Source organism: Athene noctua, chromosome 11, assembly GCF_965140245.1.
Source record: "Athene noctua chromosome 11, bAthNoc1.hap1.1, whole genome shotgun sequence".
NCBI classification, from domain to species: domain Eukaryota; kingdom Metazoa; phylum Chordata; class Aves; order Strigiformes; family Strigidae; genus Athene; species Athene noctua.
Genome location: NC_134047.1, coordinates 11525401 through 11545555, shown reverse-complemented (window position 1 = coordinate 11545555; position 20155 = coordinate 11525401). Strand labels below are relative to the sequence as shown.

The 20155-nt window shown below is 44.8% G+C and overlaps 1 protein-coding gene across 4 annotated transcripts in view; it reads right to left on the bottom strand.

The window, feature by feature from the left end:
* NEXMIF (neurite extension and migration factor) overlaps nucleotides 1–20155 on the bottom strand; it is a 171051-nt gene that overhangs the window by 32482 nt on the left and 118414 nt on the right. The window contains exon 3 of one of the 4 annotated variants that reach the window (XM_074915235.1): nucleotides 13140–13293. The exons of the other annotated variants lie outside the window; for them this stretch is intronic. The gene's annotated coding sequence lies outside the window, so the exon portion shown is untranslated. The remainder of the gene's footprint in view (nucleotides 1–13139; nucleotides 13294–20155) is intronic. 4 annotated transcript variants of the gene reach the window in all.

The window sequence follows — 20155 nt, the reverse complement described above, 5'->3', positions numbered from 1 at the left end:
CTGGTTCCAGATTCCAGATGGCTGCTCGCACCAATTCAACAATAATAACACTTAGTATTTCAACGCTGCTTTATGTTTCCTAAGCACTGGGGTGCGTTTTCAGAAAAGTGAGTGTTTTTGCAGCAGCCATGCTCAAGTGGTGGGTATTGAGTTTCCCAGGCTGCAGGCATCTGCCCGATGCCACCCGCTGCCGGCAGACATCGCTCACTGATGCAGAGCTGCAGCCCTGTATTTTTAAAACATGAGTGTCAACTGTACCTGGAAAAGGCCACTCATACAGCTGAAAAATAATGTATCCCTCCAAGGAAACATTGACAGACGCAGAATAAGGAGAAGATTTAAAATTCCTCTTATGCCAAGTTGCCTCTAAATCCTTTTACCGGAGATAGGCAGAGACAGGGCTTATCAACAAGACGGGGAAGCTGGCAATCTGCTCTGAGCACGTGGCTGCCTGCATCTGCCCTCAAGCCTTGCGCAGCTCTGCCTTTCCCCAGCTCTAAACCAAAAAGAGCCTTAGGGAGCATGATCTTCTCCTCTGTTCCCTAACAGCCTGGGAGGAAAGACTGGGTTTCCATGCCCTGCGGTGAAGACAGCTGGCTCCCTCCCTTCTGCACGGGCAGGGTGAGATCCCAGCATCTCCCACCAGGGTCTGGAGAACTTGGGGCACCAACTCCCACTCAGAGGTTATAAGAGTTCTTCTGTTGTGGAGACGTGATGACACCATGAAGCATGCTTTTAAAAGTGTCTTTTGTGTATTTTCCAGCTCATCAGTTAAGATTTAAGAAAACCCAAAAAAACCACAACAAAACCCAAAAACATTTCATTTGGATAAACCAAACATCATCCTTCAGACTCCAAGCAAGGACACACCCCCAAGGCTGGTCCTGGTCACTGCCAGGGGTCACCCCAGCCATCATCATTTTGGGTTCAGTGTATGGTGCTCTCTGAGTTTGGAGAAGAGGGCAAGACCCTGCTCGGGAAGGGGACATGCTGCATCCAGGCTGTCTGCATGGGACAGTCATCAGCAAGCACGGGGGAAAGAGGTCTTCGGTAGATGTGGATTAAAAGACTTCAGGCAGAAGAATCTGCCTCCTATATGCTGAAGGGTGTCCCAATTACTGACTGTCCTAAACAACAGATAAAAAGGGAAGGGGAACAATACCCTCACCACTGGCTGACAAACACAAAGGTCGATACAGAAGGATAAATCACCCAGTTCTCCCCTTCCATGCATTTCACTTACACTGGTGAAATATCCTCTACAATAGATTAAATCAAAGTCCATCGCCAAGTTCAAGAACACATTTAATGCAGATCTATTCATTTCAAGGAGGGTCTGTACAATGGATAGCTTTCCCCTTCAAAAATTATTCAAAACTGCATGCTTCCTTTTCATTCTTCTGCATCTTAACATTTAAAAAAGAAATACAGCATATTTGTAACGAAGAAATATGCTGTAAAATTCATAGCCTGCTGTAAAAAGTGTATTTCACAAAGACTTTCCATGGTACAGGGACAAGGACCACTTGTTGATAAATTACTTTCACTTGGAGTGTGGAAAGACATATCTGTATGCAGTGTAAGTGGTGCTATTGTTGAGCAATTTGATGGAAGACCAGTAAAACGTGTTTGCAGGTTTTATTTAACCTCATTTAAATCAAATTAACAGACAGGGACGGTATTTAGGGACAAAGCAGAGTCCTAAACATGCACCAAAGTGTATCTTTTGAGTTAGGGAATATCTATACCAAATCATTCGCTTAGGCTGCCCTTATCCCTTTAGGACTTACCTATAATAATAACAACCTGAGGATGTCCATGGTGCATCATCAATTCTACATGCATTTTTATGTCACATGAGGAATGGGCAGCAAGGAACGCAGCACAAAGCACCACCATTTCAGATAGCTCCACGATGCCACTAAGCTCTTACACAAAACCAGAAACCTGCAACGAGAGCAGCCTCCGTTCCAAGCTCAAGACCGTGCACGTATTTGCTGATAGAAAGAGGTTTGGTACCACTGCCAAGAGCTGCAGGTAGACACGTGCATAAAAAAAGAAATAACAACAAAATCTCTACTACCATGAAGCCAACGTGGAAATGGAGCCCAAGGCCAAAATGTACTCAAACCATGCAGCAAGCTTTTAAAACCAAAGACATGGGTAAAAAGTGTTTTGGGTAAATGCTGGCTGGGAAGTCTGGGAGAAGAGCCAGGGTTTTGTACCCAAACCCTTCCTGCAGTGCAGGGGAAATGAGTCCCAGGAATCTGTGCTGGCGAAATGCCATGTCCACCCCAAAACAAGAAAGTTCGTTTTGAAGATTTTGACTTGTGGAAATCAGTGCAGAGTTCCAGATCACAAAGATAACAGGCTGCCTAAAAATGACCGGGGATTTCATTAGGGCTAATAACTGTGGAAAAAATATGCTCCCAAACATGCCTTACAAATTCAGACTGTAGAAATTCTTTCAAAGGTATCTCGGTTAAAGCAAATGATGTGCAGGCATTTGATTTGCAGCAAATAGTTGTTCTGCCTCTGGGAGCAGCAGTGGGAGCAGGAATGGTGGGAACAGAGGCTACAAGTAAAGCTGGGGGCAGGCTGAGCCTCTGCCAGGGGTGGGATGGGAAGCACACCTTTGCTTTGTGGCCCAGGACCTCTGGTGAACTCTATCTGCACAAGTGTCTACAGCTCCAAAGCAGGAACTGATTGAATCTTCTCTTTGCTGAACAAAATGTAGTTGCAGCACAGGACCGTGGTGAACTCTAGCATGGAGGAAAACCATGGGAGGGACAAAGAGTGAAGGTGAGGGGGCAGAGGCACCAGGCACCTGTTCTTGTGCTGTCACAGCACCACACAGCCAAATACAACAATTTGCTGTCACTGCAGGCTTTTTGCTGATTAAAGGGAGCTTTCCTGACTGAAGAATGGAAGAGGATCTCTCTCGTGGTCTAGCAGACACTGACATAAACCAGCAAAGTGAAAAAGCCAGCCTACAACTTAGCAAGAAAGATGAGAGTGATGACCCACTGAAGAAACTTAAGAGCATTGCATAAACTAAGTCTTAAACTAGTCCTCTAGCTGTGTCCATGGCTCTTGTTTAAAGGAAAACATTACCACAATGTCTTAAAATTACTTAGAGGATTCTTGTCCATTACCATGGAGAGGTGACACCGTGAATGATGCAGCTGGCAGGGCCTGTTTTTTCAACCTGGATCTTAAAAATGGGGACTGGCATGTCAAAGTATGCCTAAAGCACAGGGGACAGGCTGCTTTCACAGCAGGACAAGGCCTGCAGCAATTTAAAGTGATGGCTTTTGGCTTGCTACGTTGGAGAGGTTAATGGAGAAGGTATTGGATGGCATGTCCCTCAGCCTGTTTGTTAAACCGACATGATATCCTGGTGCATGCTAAAAATCTCTGAGCAGGAACTGATAAATGGGCTGCAGTAAGCTTAGGGCTGCAAAGCTGAAACTAGACCCAAAGAAATGTGAGTTGTTTCAAAAACAACCAATTTGCCCTGGGCACAGTGAGGTGGAAGCTGTCACCACCTAAATGAGAACAGAAGCTGTCAGGACCGGCCAGCCCCTCACACACTCCTGGATACAGAGTTTTGAAGGGCTTGGGTTTTGTGTTATAAAAGGTTTATTTGCAAGTTTGTTAGTATTTAAAAATACTGCGTGGGAAACAGCTTTTTCAGCAGCAAGCAGAGTGGCACGTAGCACCCCGAGAGCTATAGCCTCACTCACCCCTGGTTTAAAATGCTTTTATGGGATAGATGACAGTTTTAGGGCTTCTGCCTCAGGTTCACCCCCACCTGAAAAAACAAAAAGGTATTGACAGAGGAGTGGCTTATCACAGCAAAAACTAAGCACTGTAGAAAAGAAGCAATTAAACCACTCTCAGTGATTAAGTCCATAAAACATTTTCACTGCTATTTGTCTGGGAATAACTTGATAGAAATGACAGACCCCACTTATGTGTAATAGGTTTAGGAAGCTGTAGAAATCCCATGGGATGAGATGCCAGGCATCCAGGCATCCTTGCAGCTCTGCGATTTTGCAATCAAATGCAGCCCAGGACCTATCAAAGGTTGCACTGACACCTTGGCTGCAAAGCTGAACTGGGAGGCAAACCCTATCCAACAGGAATGAGCAAAGCACTTGTGCACAGGAGAAAACTGTGCCCAGAAAAAGAGATCTGAAACAATGGAAATCTGTGCTAGCAAACAGATACAGCTCAGATCACCGTGCATGTAGTTAGAGGGTTTTTTGCCAAGTATTGCAGAAAAAAAAGCCAAACCCAAAGAAGCAAGGAACCACAGATCTTCAGGGTGAAGATCTTCAAGGTTCATGTTGACTGAAGACATCTTTAAAATCTGAGAATATTAATAATTTCCTGGTCTTTTTCTTTAATAAGGAGGCTTACATCAAGGAAATAACCTATGACAACATTTGCTCTCTTACCCAAAGTGACCCACAGAACTGGATGCTGTAACTACTGGGGATAAGGGTGGTGGTGCAGAAGATGCTCGGAGCCCCAGAGCTCAATCTACATCTCTACATTGGGCACAACGAGCTGCCGCTCAACCACATGGACAACTGCAGTGCAAACCGGGGCTGGGAGGAACGTGGATTTTTTTCAGCATCCCCTTGGGCAAAAAAGGCTCTCAGTTGTGATTTTGGCAACTCATCCACCTTTCACCTCTGCGCTGATACTCCAGATGCAGCCAGTTTCCTGCAGGAATCTGCCATGCTCTGTTAGCCCACAGACAAGCAGGAAATTTCCATGCACAAATCCAAGCCCTGTAAGATTTATTTACACGGGGGTGAGTAGTCCGGTTACATGTCTCAGTCTGCCAGGTGACAAATGCCCTCGGCTTCCATTTACTTCAAGATGTGCTGAGAGCCTTTCAGAAATTAAACCTCTTTATTCCAAGGTAAATGACGCATGTTTTGCTGTACAGTCTCTTTGCCTATTATCCACTGTGCCCATTACTGAATGCAGGTGTCACAGATGGTGCAACTCCATCGTACTGAAGGGCTTTCGTCCTCCTTTCTTTGAACAAGTAATATTTTCTCTCAATAGCAACCAGATCTCTGGGTTGAATTGGCTCAGTCGTGTCAGGTCACTGCTGTAACTCCACTGCCTACCAGCACAGATTTCTCTTCCAGCTTACTATTGCTTTTCCTGGCATTGATTTGCTAATATTTCATTAATATATCCCTGATATGTGTTCTTTGTATAGCTTGGGAAAAAAATGACATCGTTACTCTCACTCTTTAGATCCGATTGTGGGAGGGAGGTGAAGTGCCACTGAATTTATGCTAAGATTTAAAAGGATGCTATCAATTTGAAACTCACCAAGTACTTCAATTTTTTTTCACCTCAGTTAACAATCTAGCAGCACTGCAGAAGTGAAGGATTTTAAATGATCTAAATTTAGTGCTTCCAGCTCACCCAATGTGATCAGCTCTGACTGGTGTTTTTCCGAATGCTTGAGCTCCTGGAGTCAAGCGATGACATGACAGTCTCACCTAAAACAAAAGAATGTGTCTAGCGCAACAGACTGCAAAGAAATACTTGAAAATATGAACCAGTACAACCTAGAGGCTCAAAAAACAACAGGCACATAAAAGAAATTTTTTTTTTCTTTAAAAAATCGTGTGGTTTAAGCCAGTCTTACAATTTCTGAGCATGTACAGATTAGCCATGTTCCTTATCTTTTATCCACTCTGTTCATATTTCACCCTGAGCTCATACTCACACATTCACAGTTACTACAGCTCCTGTTCTAGTTTACCTGTATACATGATGTCACCATTGCATTAAATGAGGTTGATCCGATTGGAAATGTAAAGCTACAAGATACTGTATTATTTTCCTCTTTTTACAGAGGTTCAAACAAAACAAAACAAAAAAGATTTTGGGCGGCAAATGAAATCAGACTTAAAATAGCATGCAAATAATAGTTGTGTTTGATACCAATTCACTATGCAAAGGTTCCTTTTACATGCATGAGCATTTTCTCACCCTACAAGCTAAAGAAAAACTAAAGAAGTACAGGAGATTTTTTGGAAGTCACATTCTTGAAAGCCTTGTAACGTGTAGACGTATATAATCCATAAAAATATTCCACAGCAAGTTAAAATCTGTCTTTTAAAAAGACAGCTCCAAAATGGCTCAATGGACAAAAACCATTTTTGGTTTTCAATTTTTTTTTATTTTTTTTTTAAAATTACATCTGGGCTGACAGCTTGAACACTGAGTTGCAGCCCGTGAGACAGAAATACCAACTCAATCTTAACAGTAGCGCTGCTACCAGTTGCTATAATGATCTTAATCAAAGAGTATTGTGATAAAAAAAGGACTCTGGTTTGACTGCCTTTGGCATATCCTAGATATCAGTGACCAGATTTCACATGATGCAGTCAGAAAATCAAACTTCCCTCTAGGGTAAATCTCTCCCTAAATCATTCTCTAGTAAAAGGGTACATGTGCAGCAGTCTCAATGTTCTTGAAACTCCAGGTTATCCCTCTACACCCCAAAGTCAGCAGGAAGCCAAGGGGAGAAATGCTGCTTCTTGCTCTTTCCCCTCTTGCCCTCCCTGCAGCAGAACCGCTGCCTGCTGTTAGAAGGAGAGACTGCACTGGGTGAAACGAGATGTTAAACATCTATTAACACTCACTGACCTCGCGTTTTTCAAAACCAGAGTGCTGCCGCTGGGTGACAGAGTGGGATTTCCACACCACATTATACCAAACACAAGCCTGTGTTTGGAGGCAGACGCACCCGCACAGCCGAGCACCGGTGGTTTCACCATCACTGTAGGAAAGAGCACCCAAGCAAAAAGCCAGCATGAAGGCTACAGCCAGGGAACCCAGCTAAAAGGAACTGAAGCAACAACTCTTCAAAGTTGCTGATGGTATTTCACCACATTGTCTGGGCTTAAAAGAACAGCTGCCCACGACCATCTCCCCTTGCTGGATCCCTGCCGCCACCCTCCCCGCTGCCGCGCGTGGTGCCCACGGACCCTGGGCAGGATCCAGCCCCGCAATGCTCAGAGCCGCACAGGCGCAAATTATCCCTGCTGTGAAAATTTTACGGTCTGATTTGTGACAAAATGCAACAGGTGCTACAACACAGGCGGGGGAATGTGAGGAGGAGGAGAGTAACACCAACGGGAACAAGTGCCTAGATAGACAAGACATGCACAGGGAAATGCTCTATTTAAATACTATGCCAGTTAAAAGTTAAGCAAACAAGTCGATGAAACAAATAACGCACTCCTACCTCCCACCAACCGAGAGACACCTCGGCAGAAATAGGTCATGTAAGTTCAGATAATGAAAGCATATAATGAAATACTATTTATGCCACATACAACCCCACGTGGCTGTGTATCTGCTAGATACAGGCAGCTGTAGCAGGCAGGCTGTGTCTGTGGGCACGTTAGTAACTGCACGAAGAGGCTTTCCCTCTGTTAGGCTGGCTGCAGAGGAGGTCTGTCTGCAACCACAAAGTCATATCTCGTGTGGGTCACGTGTGTGCCAGCACTGCAACACAAAGCATTTGAAAAGCATCATGCGCTTGGGACACATCTGCCTGTATCAGACCTTACAACCTCCTGGGAATCTGCACTGCTGGGCAAAAGCAGGAGAATGGTTTTGAAGGCAGCAAAAAAGCCAGCAAGTGCAGTATCCTGGGTTGCACTGACTGAGAAGCCAGAGAGAGAAGCTGAGGTCCACACTGCCTCCTGGGCAGAGGGCACTTTGTCCTGAAAAGACTTGAACGATGATACTAATAATAGCAACCTCTAAAAACCCTAATGTATTTATACTGGGGAAAACTAAAAAAAAAAGAGTTAGCATCTGTCACCAGCCCTCGCTTGCCAAGATGCAGCATCCAAAGTACTTCTTCGAGTCCAGATTGGCAATTCTGGGCAAGCCTGGCCAGAGCGGCATGGGTACGCGATCCGCACGCATGTCAGCAGCCCGCACACCATGCCCGTGTCCCAAACACGCTGGCACCTCCTCCACCAAAGGACACTTCGCAGCTTCCCCTCAGGGTGACAGGGATAGGTCTCAAAACCCCCCAGGAAGACAGAGGACAAGTACAGCGGATGCCACAGTTGGAAGGATGCATTCTGCCTGTTAGCATCGCACATCCCAACTGCAGCTGCTTGGGCTTGCTTTTATAAAATTATTTTTCATTGGGAAGAGCCAATGCATTGTAAAGGTGTTTCAGCTCCATGAGGGCATTTGTAGTGCCCTGCTGGAGAATCCACTATGAAAAGCAGGAGAAATTACAGAAATTCGCTCACTTCGTGGTATCTCTAAGCACAGATTAATTACTGTGGTTTAGATCATAACAACAGTTCTGTAGCTCCTGTGCAGAGATAGGAAGAGAGGTATTTCATGGGAAGCTAAGAGAGATGGCTGAGAGATTGCAGTTACATCTGTAAATCCACGTTAGCTTTCCTACCTAACATTATCAAGCCACAAACTCTCCATCATTTCCTAATTCGCAAACTGGATTACTATCATCTTTAAAGTTGACACTTATTTCGCTGTATTTATCCAGGATGCTAATGTATAAGGTGAATTTCCTTCTGTGTGTTTTTACTAAAATAACTAAAGATCACTTCCTGCAGTATTACTGGAAACAGAACAATAACATTTTCATTTCACTCCAGAAAAGTGTCTTTGCTAGACAGAAACATTCTTACACTATGCCTATGTACTGGGGAAGCGAAGCACAAACAGAAATAAGAATAAATGTTCACAGGGAAACACATGTAGGTTTACGTGCACCTTCAGGCTTAGGAACAGCATTGTTTTATATAGCTATGATCAAAATAAATGTTTCCTCTTTATTAGCTTCAATTAAAATAGTTATTTTGTTTGAACTTCCCTCCCTGCATTTATGTTCCACCAAATCCATAGCATTGTATAGACATAAGAGTGGGAAAGACATCATTGGAAAAGTAACAAAACTTGGAAGTGGCACTAGTAGATGTCCACGTCCAGCAAAGTGCCAGCAGTAATCAGTCCCCATCAGTAGTGAAAAGGGAACTGCATTTTAAAATTCCTTTTATTTAAACAGCATGATGCCATTATGGCTATGCTGAGCATTGATGGGAAGAGCTGACAAAACTCCCTCTTTCCCACTTTTTTCCCTCCCAGTGTTGTGTGTTCGGCAGAGGACAAGACTCGCTCTTTCACACAGTTCCACTGGAGGGAATTGCTGCAAATAAAGGCAAAGGCCCAGTGCCTAACAATTGTCACCTACCAAGCCAGGCGGCAGCACTGCGCTTCACTCGCTGGCCCTAGACACACGGATTTCTACTCATCACCCCAGGTAGCAGCAACAGAGCTGGATGAGATTCTGCCAACGAGGAGAAGAATAGGGATAATAATAATAATTTTTAAAAATTAAAATGCTGCCTTAAAGCCTTTTTGACCAGGAAGGGATGGATGTATGCAGGAGGGAGGTGGTGCAGATGGGTGCAGTATGTACTGGGGGCTCGGTGGCTGGGAGCAGGCCAGCAGCAATGGGTCCAAGTAACAATGGGTCCAGCACATCTGGGGCCTGTCCCCGCTGTAGAACTGCAACCAAAGGATCCAAACCCATCATGCATTTGTATTGATGCCAGCCTCCAGTAACTCTGCTGATAGCGGAATAACTGAGCTCTCGCTGCTAAAAAGGCCTCTTTGAAAGTATTTGAGCGTCTTACATAAGATTGCTATAAACTGGTACCAAAAAAGAAAGCAAGTAATTACGCTACTGCCTTGTGAGCTTTGATTCTGTGCTGTTTGGGAACAATCTTATGATTTTTTGTTAGGCTTATGAGGGTAATGCAGAGAACAGCAAAGGTTTGGAGGTGGGGTGGTCTAGCTTTCAAGCTCTTATGTAAAAAACAGGTTTCCTTAGAATTTCACAGCTTCACAGGCACGACTGGTGAGAAGCAGGAGACATTTCTGCCCTTTCCTAGCAGCTTATGCATTATTCCTTAAAAAATAAAAAATAATAAAAAGGAAAAGAAAATAAAAACTTTCAGAGAAATGTGGTGCCTTTATTCCCATGTGTTGTTTAAACCTTTTTTCATGGCACCACACAATGAGCTTTCTTTAGGAAGTAGAACAGTAGCTCTTCCTTAGACCACAGTAAGGCAGTTACAGCTTCAGTGCCTTGAGAAGGTGGTGAATAAAAAAAAATTTAAAAAAAAAAAAAGGAGAAGAAGAAACCAAAAAAGAGAAAGAATGAATGAGGGTATGATGGGAACTTGAATCACTGAAAGGGAGGGGGGGAAAAAAAAAAAAAGAAGAAAAAGCATCAAGTGTAGGTATAATTGCAAAGCACCAGCACACTTCTGGCACCAGGGAAAAAAAGGAATTGTAGATGATTCAGGAATATGACAAAGAATCCCTTCAACAAGTTGTCTTTTATCACAACTTTGCTGCTATACAGCTACACTGAAACAGGGAGAAATTGCATCACGTCAACAGCAAGTTTATGAAGATAAACTGACTCTGAAGACAGTGGAAATATGCTGGCAGTTACCTTGTGTTTTGCTTATCACACTGCAATAAACTCACTGAGAACAGCATAAACAGGATATTAGAAACAAAAATACACTTGCACCTAGAAGGGTCAGCTTCATAATATTCTGGGGCACGGCCCTGGTGTGCATCAACCGCCTGTGGAGGTGGAAAGGTCCAAACCAGCCTCTGCTGCTGAGCACCCGTGTGTGCGGGGAGAGCACGCAGCCCGACGCCCAGCCTGCTCCTCCGGGTCACCCCAGCTCCCAAACTGCAATCCCTGACCAGCAAAGCTGAGTGGGCTCAAATTCAGGCTCTCGTTTAAAACAGGGCAGCTCCGTACGCCAGCTATTACAAAACGTCAAGACATCCTTCTTTGTAGCAAAGATTGAAGTCTCCCAATACAAAGTGCAATAACGCTATTAGCTTACGGCTAAAATATTGACTGTGTACGGGTGACTGAGCGCCGCATCACATTTTTTTGTCCCAAGGACGGTGGCAGGAAACCAAGAATAGCCGAGAGCTAAAGGGACCTTTCACCACCTCATGTGGGAATTGAAAGCACAGGGTTTAAGATCACGTCTGTGGGGACCAGAGAAACCTTTACAAAGTACCTGCCCCAGCAAAACAGCAGCTTTGCCCTAGCAAAGCCTAAATGACAAATGAGTTAGGAGCTCAGGAGTGAAATACTCTTCACCGCCTCTTTCTGATCATTCTCTGGCCAGGGTGGTTGTGCTATTGTACCGAAGGGCTTCTCCTGCTTCCTTTCGTAAGCTCCTTTGCCCTCCTCCCCAGCCTCACCCCTTTGCTCCATCCCAGAGAACGGCTGCTGGTTTAAATGCAAATAGTGCACATGCAGGCATAGGATCTTTTTTTAAATTCTGAAAGCTGAGACTTCTAAGTTTATCTCAGAAGGACACTGGAAAGATGAATAGAGAGAAATTATGCAGAGAAAGAGAAAATATTCAAAGAGTAGAATTATGTATGCATAATTGCCTGGCTCCCTGGGGTGCCTGGGCGAGTACACCAAGTCACTTTGTGAAATCATTCCCCACAACTCCTGTATCCTAATTATAGTGCTGTAAGTGGGGAGAAGCTAATTTTTAAACAGTCCTGATGGGGTAACTGGAAGAACCTAGTGAGGATGCTGTTAACCCTTTGCCTACTGAGGGTCTTCAAGCAAAGAAGCAGCTACAGAAGAAATAAATGAAATGCCAAACCCAATGCATCGTCCTCTGGTTGATTTAAAGGTGTCCAGTACGAGAAACAAGCAAGCACAAACTTTCAGGCTAGAGGAGAAAAAGGGCAGACCTGAAGAAAGAGGCCAGAATGAAAAAACCACCAGTAAACATGACCTCTGCCCAGATTTCAAAGAAGTTTGGAGTCAGCGTTATGATGCTTCTGTGTCCCTTTGCCCTGTGCAGCATGTTCTCAGTCAAAAGCTTTCTAAGCCCTAAATATGCCTTTACAGGAACCATTTTATCCATCCAGAAAATGCAGCCACAGCTGCATGGTACCTTGGCACGTCCCCCAGTGCAACATGACTACTTGGAGCAGGAAGAGCTCAGTTTGGTGCACCCTAAAAGCAGGTGGCTGGTTCGCATGGGAAGGACCTGGTTCCAGGGAGGATATGCTAATACAACGCCTTATCATGCCCACACAGGTCATAGACATCGATGCAACAGCAAGTGAGAAAGGTCAAAACTACGTATTTTTGAACCATTACCTATGCGATGTTCAAACCTGACTTCTTTCACAGGAAAAATAAAAGGCACAAGCAGGACAGCCCTGCCTTCAACCCATGCTCACACTACCCTGTGATCTCAGCTAATGCAGAAATCCACCACCAACCGCCTTTTGTTCTCACCATGCTCAACAAGTTTAAGCTAATTAAAAACACTCCTGGAAGTCCCTAAACTCAGATATTTGACTATAACTGTCACTAGCACTTTGACCAAATTCCCTTTAAATTTCTCAGTCTGCTAATGTTTGTTCTCATTTACTACAAACCCCTTAAAAACGTTCCAATTAGTATTATTTTTCCTTATTGGAATAGATGCAGGCACACAATATTAAAAAGGGAAAAAGATAAAATAGTCCACTGATCCACCTTAGGCAGGCAAAGAATTATTTTCTCCCTCAGCTATGCCTTGCACAATACCACTAAAAGCATGAAAACAATGCTTAGGGCTTCCTTGTGGCGGCTGGCAGGGACACAACACGTGCGCCGGGCGGCGGCTGTTTCAGCCCACTCCATGCAATACCTGCATTCCAACATCTGTCACCGAGAGAGAGAGGAAGGCGAAGGCTTTCACTCCAGATTGCATTATTTTGAATCCCCTGGGTATTTGGGTCTTTGTATTTCTACCACACTCGTGCAGGGAGGGCTTCCCATGGCCACCCCCCCAGCAGAAGCCACCCATGGACATGGATCTCCTTCAGTGCGTGCAAAGGTTATTAGTCTGGGTAATGGAAGGCAGACATTTGCAGTTCCTCTCTCTGAGCAAAGCCACCTCCAAAATTTTATAGATATCCATGGGATTTAAGACCAGAAGACCATTTACAAGGACCTCCTACAATAACAAGCAATTAAATCTTACCTCTTTGTTGAGGCCAATTATTTGTTCAGAGGAGAATTTCCAGAAAGACGTGCTTGACTTCAAGCGTTGATCTCGGCACGTGAAGAACTCTCAGCGCAGTCTTACAAGTGATGAACTCTCTGCCAAGCCAATATTAATATCTAACCCTTACATTCTGAAAATTAAATATTCAAGTCAAATTGAATAGTTATTTTTTGGTCAAAGTAATAGACACAATTTTACTACTTAATCCTCTAACATCATCTCAAGCTCACTCAAATTACAGCCATTTGAACTGTGATCTGAGCTCCCCTATGCTTAATGAACTAATTAGACCAAGGACAGCCAAACTTCCCAACTTCCTGAATACTAAAATCATTGTCTGGCCAAGAGCTGCAGGACGAGCACCACATGGTGTACAAAGGAAAAGGAGAGGAGCGAAGAGCAGAAGCAGGTCCCAGGTGGGTGACTTGGCCCCAGGGACACCCCAATGCCCCCCTTCCCCCCCCCCTCCCCCATCAGCTATAAGGCAGGGGGAACAACCATAATGAATTTAAAAAAGAAAATCAGTACAGACTGGAAGAGATATTTATTCTCCTACATATTTTTTATGTTTCCTTGCAAAGTAACGTTCTGTTCAGTTTGAAGAAAACATGTCATTTACAGAACTTCATTAGACATGTGAAGGGTCAGACCTGCAACACTGTTCCTGGGGGAGTAAGAGGTGATAGCAATGGTCAGGGACTCCTTTATGTGAACCAAGGGACTCCGACCCACTTTCCACTCTTTCAGAAGAGAGTCATAAGCACCAAAAGAACAAGATATTCTGAAGCTGTTGCACTCAGCAAAAGCAACCACAGACTGCAATGTCATCTTTTCACTCTGGACCAAAGATCATTTTGGCATTCAGAGAAAAATGAGTAAGTTCTAACAGAAAAATCTGATGGACAGCCTCAAAACCTTGTTTTTTGGGGCATTTCCTCCAAAAGAGGAGATTCTGGTTTATAATCTTATTTTGGGTGATGGCGAGATTCCAGCTCTCTCCTGTTGCTATTGTCTTCAAAAACCTCAACAAGGAGTGCTCAATTTGCCCAAGTTCAGATGGTCCCCTCAGGCAAGTGGGTTTCAGCTTGTACCTTGTATCATTCCCTGTCACGTCCTCTCCAACAAGGGAGGATGACACAACTACAGGATGGCATCAAGCTGCGGCACACAAGGTCAGCACTGTAAAATACAGATATACAATACTGTCTGTGCAAATTTACTTCTCTTGTTCTTAGGACAAGAGAGGAAATAAAACTCCCGGGGTAATAACATTTAAAAACAGATCCAAAGGAATATGAGGGCTGGAATCACAACATTATGACAGCACCACCTCACCTCTAGCTCAGATTTGGACCCAGATCAGTAGTAAACAAAGAATTTCCTGATAGATGGTCTACTGCTGAGCCTGTTTTTAAGCCTGCCGTAGACAACAGCGGCATGATAGCCTCCTGCTTGACAGTACAAGAAAAGTTACACCACCTAAGCAGAGACTGAAATTGCTGTCCACTTAAAGGTGTTTCAGTCTGAACAAAATTTTGTAAATAAATTTGCACCGCCTGGGCTAAGTTCTCTGTGTGAGCTTCAAGGTTCGTCAATATAAGACCCATCAACTACACTAACTTCTTATTATCATTATTATATGTCAAAGGCCCAAAGGTATTCCCAAAGAAGAAAAACATGCAGACATCATGATGATACAATCCTAGCTTCAGTTTGATGCAGCATCACTGCGCTTGCCATCAGCAGACAGTGGGAGAGGAGATCAGAGTGGGTAGAAAGGTTACAAAGGTGAGGTCACAGGCTTACACAACGACTTCATAACGCCAGGTATATCTACTGCCCTTTTATACCATCATCTCTTGCAGACAAGATGTTAGAGAAGAGTTCAAGGAGGATCTGTAGGCACAGAAGATATTCCTGCAGGAGCCTGTTCAAACCACTTTCAGCATAACACAAGAGTAAGATTGCAAGTGTTGGAAAGACACAGCCAGGATAATCCCCAGGAGACACAATGGGTGGTACAGAGGCAGAGACTGCAGGACCAAGGACCACTGGGCAAGGGCAGGAAGGAGGAACCCTAGAAGAACAATGAATTCAGGTAGATTTCCACAAGGATTTGCGGACTGGCTAAGAGTGTGTCAGGGGACTAAGGACAAATCTGCTCCAGTCGCTTAACTGGGTCCTTGGCATCTCCTGGAGACAGATGATCACGTCGAACTGAGCCACTCCACAGTGGGGAGGTTCTGAGGTGGGTCATCCCGCAAAGTAAGATCCAACCAAGTCCTACCCCAGAGTCTGTCTCTCAGTAACACCAAAGGACAGGCCTAGAGGAATTGAGTGCATGTGTCACTCTTCCACCCTTAGAGCTTCAATTTGGTGTGGATGATCTTATGACAAGATCGATGAATCCTGATATAGCAGCACTTGAGATAAATGTTGCTTCAGAAGGGCTCTTGTGTGCGTATTTGAAGTGAAGAGGAGCTTGGGAGGGACAGATGACGAATGAGAAACAAAGGAACATCACCAGCTGTTGGAAGCACTGTACCACCTTTTGTACAAACACACCTTTCTCAGGGTGGTACTTACAACTACCTGCAAAATTATTTCCTATTTCCAAACCTTATTCCTGTAGCACTTGCAAAAGCTGTTTTGAATCCACACAGAAGGCAACTACGGATGTGGGTGATGATACAAAGAGAGCTCCTATGCAATTTGCTCAAATGCACTCCTGTAGCCAAGCAGCCTCAGGTAAGAGGCATCACAGCAGCTTTCGCATCCACGCCCATGTAGGTGAGCACATCTCCCTCAGCTCCTGTAGGCGAGCGTTGCACTCACTTCCTTCTCGCAAGCCCCAGGTTCTTCAGAGGGATACACTCTGAAATCCTGGGCATCAGGAACCTGACGCTGCTGCAGACCTGCCAGTACCCCAGCACGTTACAACGGTTAAACACCTCCAAGTAGACCGCAACAGGATACATCTCTGAAATGCCTCTGCATTAGACCACAACCTCGTCAGCAGAAAAATAATCATCCTGGTGCCTCTCGAGACAAAGCTGCCAGCAAGTGCTGCACAGCAAGTCAGGACGAGCACCGGAGGCTTGCATCTGCGAAGGGCTGGCAGTGCACAGCACAGAGTGAACCCCAGTCCCTGCAAAGCCAAGAGCTAGCTAGGAGCTGAGGCACACCAGTGCATCATTTGAGCAGGATACACAATCTAGGACACAGATCCACAGACAATGGCTTCTTCAGGGACCCAATTCCCATAATCACATAGTTTTTAATTTCTGCATTGACTTTAATTATAAAAAAAAAAAAAATCCACACAAAAAATTAAGAAGTTTCCCCCATCCTTCAGCGAAGTAAAACACACAAAAGCTTCCAGCTCTGGCTGGTGTAATGGACAGTATCACAAAGGGGAGGGAATGTTTATAAAACGTTTTTAAACAATTCAATTTTAAAGCAATTTGTGCGCAGTGGCAGTAGGCAGCCTTGACTGCAGCAAACAGACAGCAGGCTGGATCAATTGCGGGGTGGAGGTGGGTGCAGGAAAGCAGGAGCAGCAGACTGTGGCATTGAGGCTAATAGCTTTGTAGCAATTTATTCAGTGCGAAATACTGCACAGAGCGACATGGGGGTCTGCACAGAAAGTAGGCAGAGAGTACAGCAATGCCTAGGAGGGAGACGGTCCCCGACTCCACAGTGGCGGAGAGCAGAAAGGATCAATACCAAACACTCCAGGAAAAGCAGGAAACTCTTCTTCCCTTACAAAAAATAAATTACAATTAATGGATCCAATCGGGCCATCTGTAAAAAAAAAAAAAATGGTGTTGAAGAAGAGTCACACAAAAAAACCCTGCGAGATAAAAGCTCCAGAGCTGTCACAGCATTGCTCCTGGCACAGTCCTTCCACTCCTAGTCTGCACCCTTAGGGGTTTGTGGCCCTGCTACCTCACCCTGAAACAAAATATTCTTGCCAGCAATGTGGATGGGCTCTTCGTATTCTGTACCAATGACAAGGGAAACCCCATGGAATAATTTCCACCCCCTTCCCCAGCTTGGTTCCATATCACTTCTTCAGCAGCAAAGCTTTACCTGGAGACATGCCACAACACCCCCTCTCCCTGGTGGCCTTCATCCATGCATTGGATGAATATTTAAAGAATGGACAGGGAAAGCTAATTTTGGGATAGAACAAAGGGAGATGGCTTTCTGGAACCTGGTTTTGACAAACGATCACAAAAACTGCATTTGATCGTTATGCATGTCCTGTGATGCAAGCTCAAGAGCTCTGGATCTCCTTGCAGACCAAATTTGCTCTGAATTGCTCCTGCTGGTGTTTGCAGCCCAAGGATAATGCGATGCTCTTTCCACATCACACTATCTCCATGCCCAAGCACATATGGTCTGGCTAAGTAAGAAGCCTTAGAAAGGCTGTCAACAAGACTAGAGGAAGGTGTGCATCTGTGCAGAAACATATGCATGCCCCAGCACTGCACAGTGAGCCACGAAAAGGATGCTCATGCCCAGAATCCCACCAAAACCTGCCTGGGTCCGGCAGAACCATGGTGGAGGACCAGTGACACTGCTGCTGCCACTTTCACAAACCCTTCCTCTCGCTTTCTTTGTGCTACATGGCTGAAAACCCATCAGTCTGCTTCCAAGGAGCCTCTTGTCAGGGCATCTAAAGGTGATGCTCCCTCTAAATTCAACCAGCACAGGCTTTCACAGCACTGCTGCTCCAAGATCTCATTTGTATCCTCACTTACGTGTTTGCTTGAAAGTATGTGCTTTATGTTCATCTACGAAAATCTCCCCCATGGTACTAAAAGCAATGGAATAATCTACTATTTCAACTCACATCCCTTAGAGAATTCTGCAGTTTAAAAAAAAAAAAAAAAAAAGAAAAAGAAAAAGAAAAAAACCTGGTTGAATTTGATTAAACCTTTGGAATCTCTCCAATATTTCCAGTTATTCCATCTGTAGAAACACTCTACTGGCACTTGCCACATTTATAGCATTAACTGCCTTCTAAATCAGCAGCAGTTCTGCCTAACAATTTGGCATTTGTACATTGCCTTGTAAATTACCCACCTTACATCTCTGGGTACGAGGACCGTCCCCTCCAAAAAGCTTATTACTGCCTTGTAGAAATCCTTCAGGAAGAAAATATCTTCTTATGGGCTTGTCTCTTGACAAAAAGACGGGGGGGAAATGGCATTCAGTGGGCACGGTATTAACACTGTGGCTCATGGTGTTACTATGGCAGTAAAATGAAACCCAATGCAACCAGCTGGTTGCTATACTGCTATTAGAGCCTCTTTCCTGGTTTTGACCTTTCTAGAACTCTCCAAAAGGCATTAATCTATTCAAAATACATCCAGGATCTAAAGCACAACGCAAGGTGAAGGTGTTGGCGAAGAGGTCCTCCCGGCGGGCACCACACAGGGAACAATTACGATTCTGCTGGTGAGGATTTGCTTGCTTTTTTTGTGCTACAGCACCGCTAAGTCAGGAACCAGGCAAGGAATGGCTGCAGCTTCAAATCAAGCCACAAAGCAGCAGGAAACCACTCAGTAATATCAGCAGTGATTTGTGCATTTCTTGGTTGAAAACAAAGAGCAGAGAAGGTCGGCATTATTACCTCCCTGCTTCCAGATCACCTCTCCTCGTTTGTCTACCAAAATCATTTGAGGCAAAAACTTACCCTTCCCAAAAAGCTCTGGGCTCCAAGCTCTCTTGAAAATACTTTCTCCTTATCTTTATCCACCCTTGTGCCATTCTTCTTATGCCTCCCCATTGACATAGTGTAGGAAAATAACCAAATTAAGCACCTGCCCTCCCACAGAACAGCCTTCTCCCTTTTCTGCAGCTCAGACCTTGTTTTCTGCTGCTGAGCTGTGCTCTGGGTAGCTGGTCCTTCCTAGCATGGATTTGGTCTACAGACTGTGGGGGGGGGGCAGGGGGCTGAAGAAAAGGATAAGGCAAGAAAGAAAAGAAACACATTGAGCTAACTCTCTTCCTCCTGCCTTTTGCCTCTCAAATATGCCTTAGTGATTTTTATATGTATTATGACCATGTAGCATTAGAAATCCAAGATCACCTGAGGACTTTGAGACAGTCACTGTGCCATGCACCGTGACTACTTGGAATGTGACATCAAGACAGAGTTCAGAGCTCTGTGCTTTAAAAGGGCTGGCTGCAATTGTTGAGGCTAAAAAGGAATTTTTTACTTCTTGTTTTTCAGGTGGAGATCCAACATGCAGAGCTGAACTGCTCCAATCCTGTCCCACAACAAGTAGTAGTGACTCAAACTAGCTTAATCATTATCATTCTTTTGGAAAGAGCAACTTAGTAATGCTCCTCATGTGAACATTTTAAAAATCGCATCTTTTCTATTCTTTTGTATTCTATACTCTTCCCTCACTTGGTCTGTTTCTTCTCTTAACTCCAAGGAGGAATGATTTCCCTTGGCTGCAGTTAACTGCAAAGAGCGTCCTGCAGCAGCAAGGACCCACAATCTTCTTCACCTTATCTTCACCTAATCTTATAATCAGTTCATCAAGGGGAGCAGGGTCCCATCCTACATCTCACCATGTATTGGCATGATCCCATCCCACATCCATAAGCCTGGGGTTGTGGGTGACGAGGCACCTATAGTTCCCTGGTAAACAGCTTAACCCACCCCTCTGCAAGGGGCTGGCAGGGACTCTGTGTCACTGGGACACCAAAGGATGCTGTTGCCCCCAGACCCCGGCAATGTGCCCCAGCACCAGTCTGTCCCTTGGGCCTCCAGCCCAGGCCCTGGGCAAGGTGCAGGGACTCCAGCACTGCCCCAGCACAGGGGGCTGGAGCAGGAAAAAGGATTGTTGTCGTGAGGCTTAAAGAGGGAGAGATAAGATGAGCTAAATGCTCCCACAAACAGGACTGTGAGAGCGTGGCAGGCACCAGCCTCTGAGATCACCAAGAAAACAGACAAGTCTCAACTCTGTGGC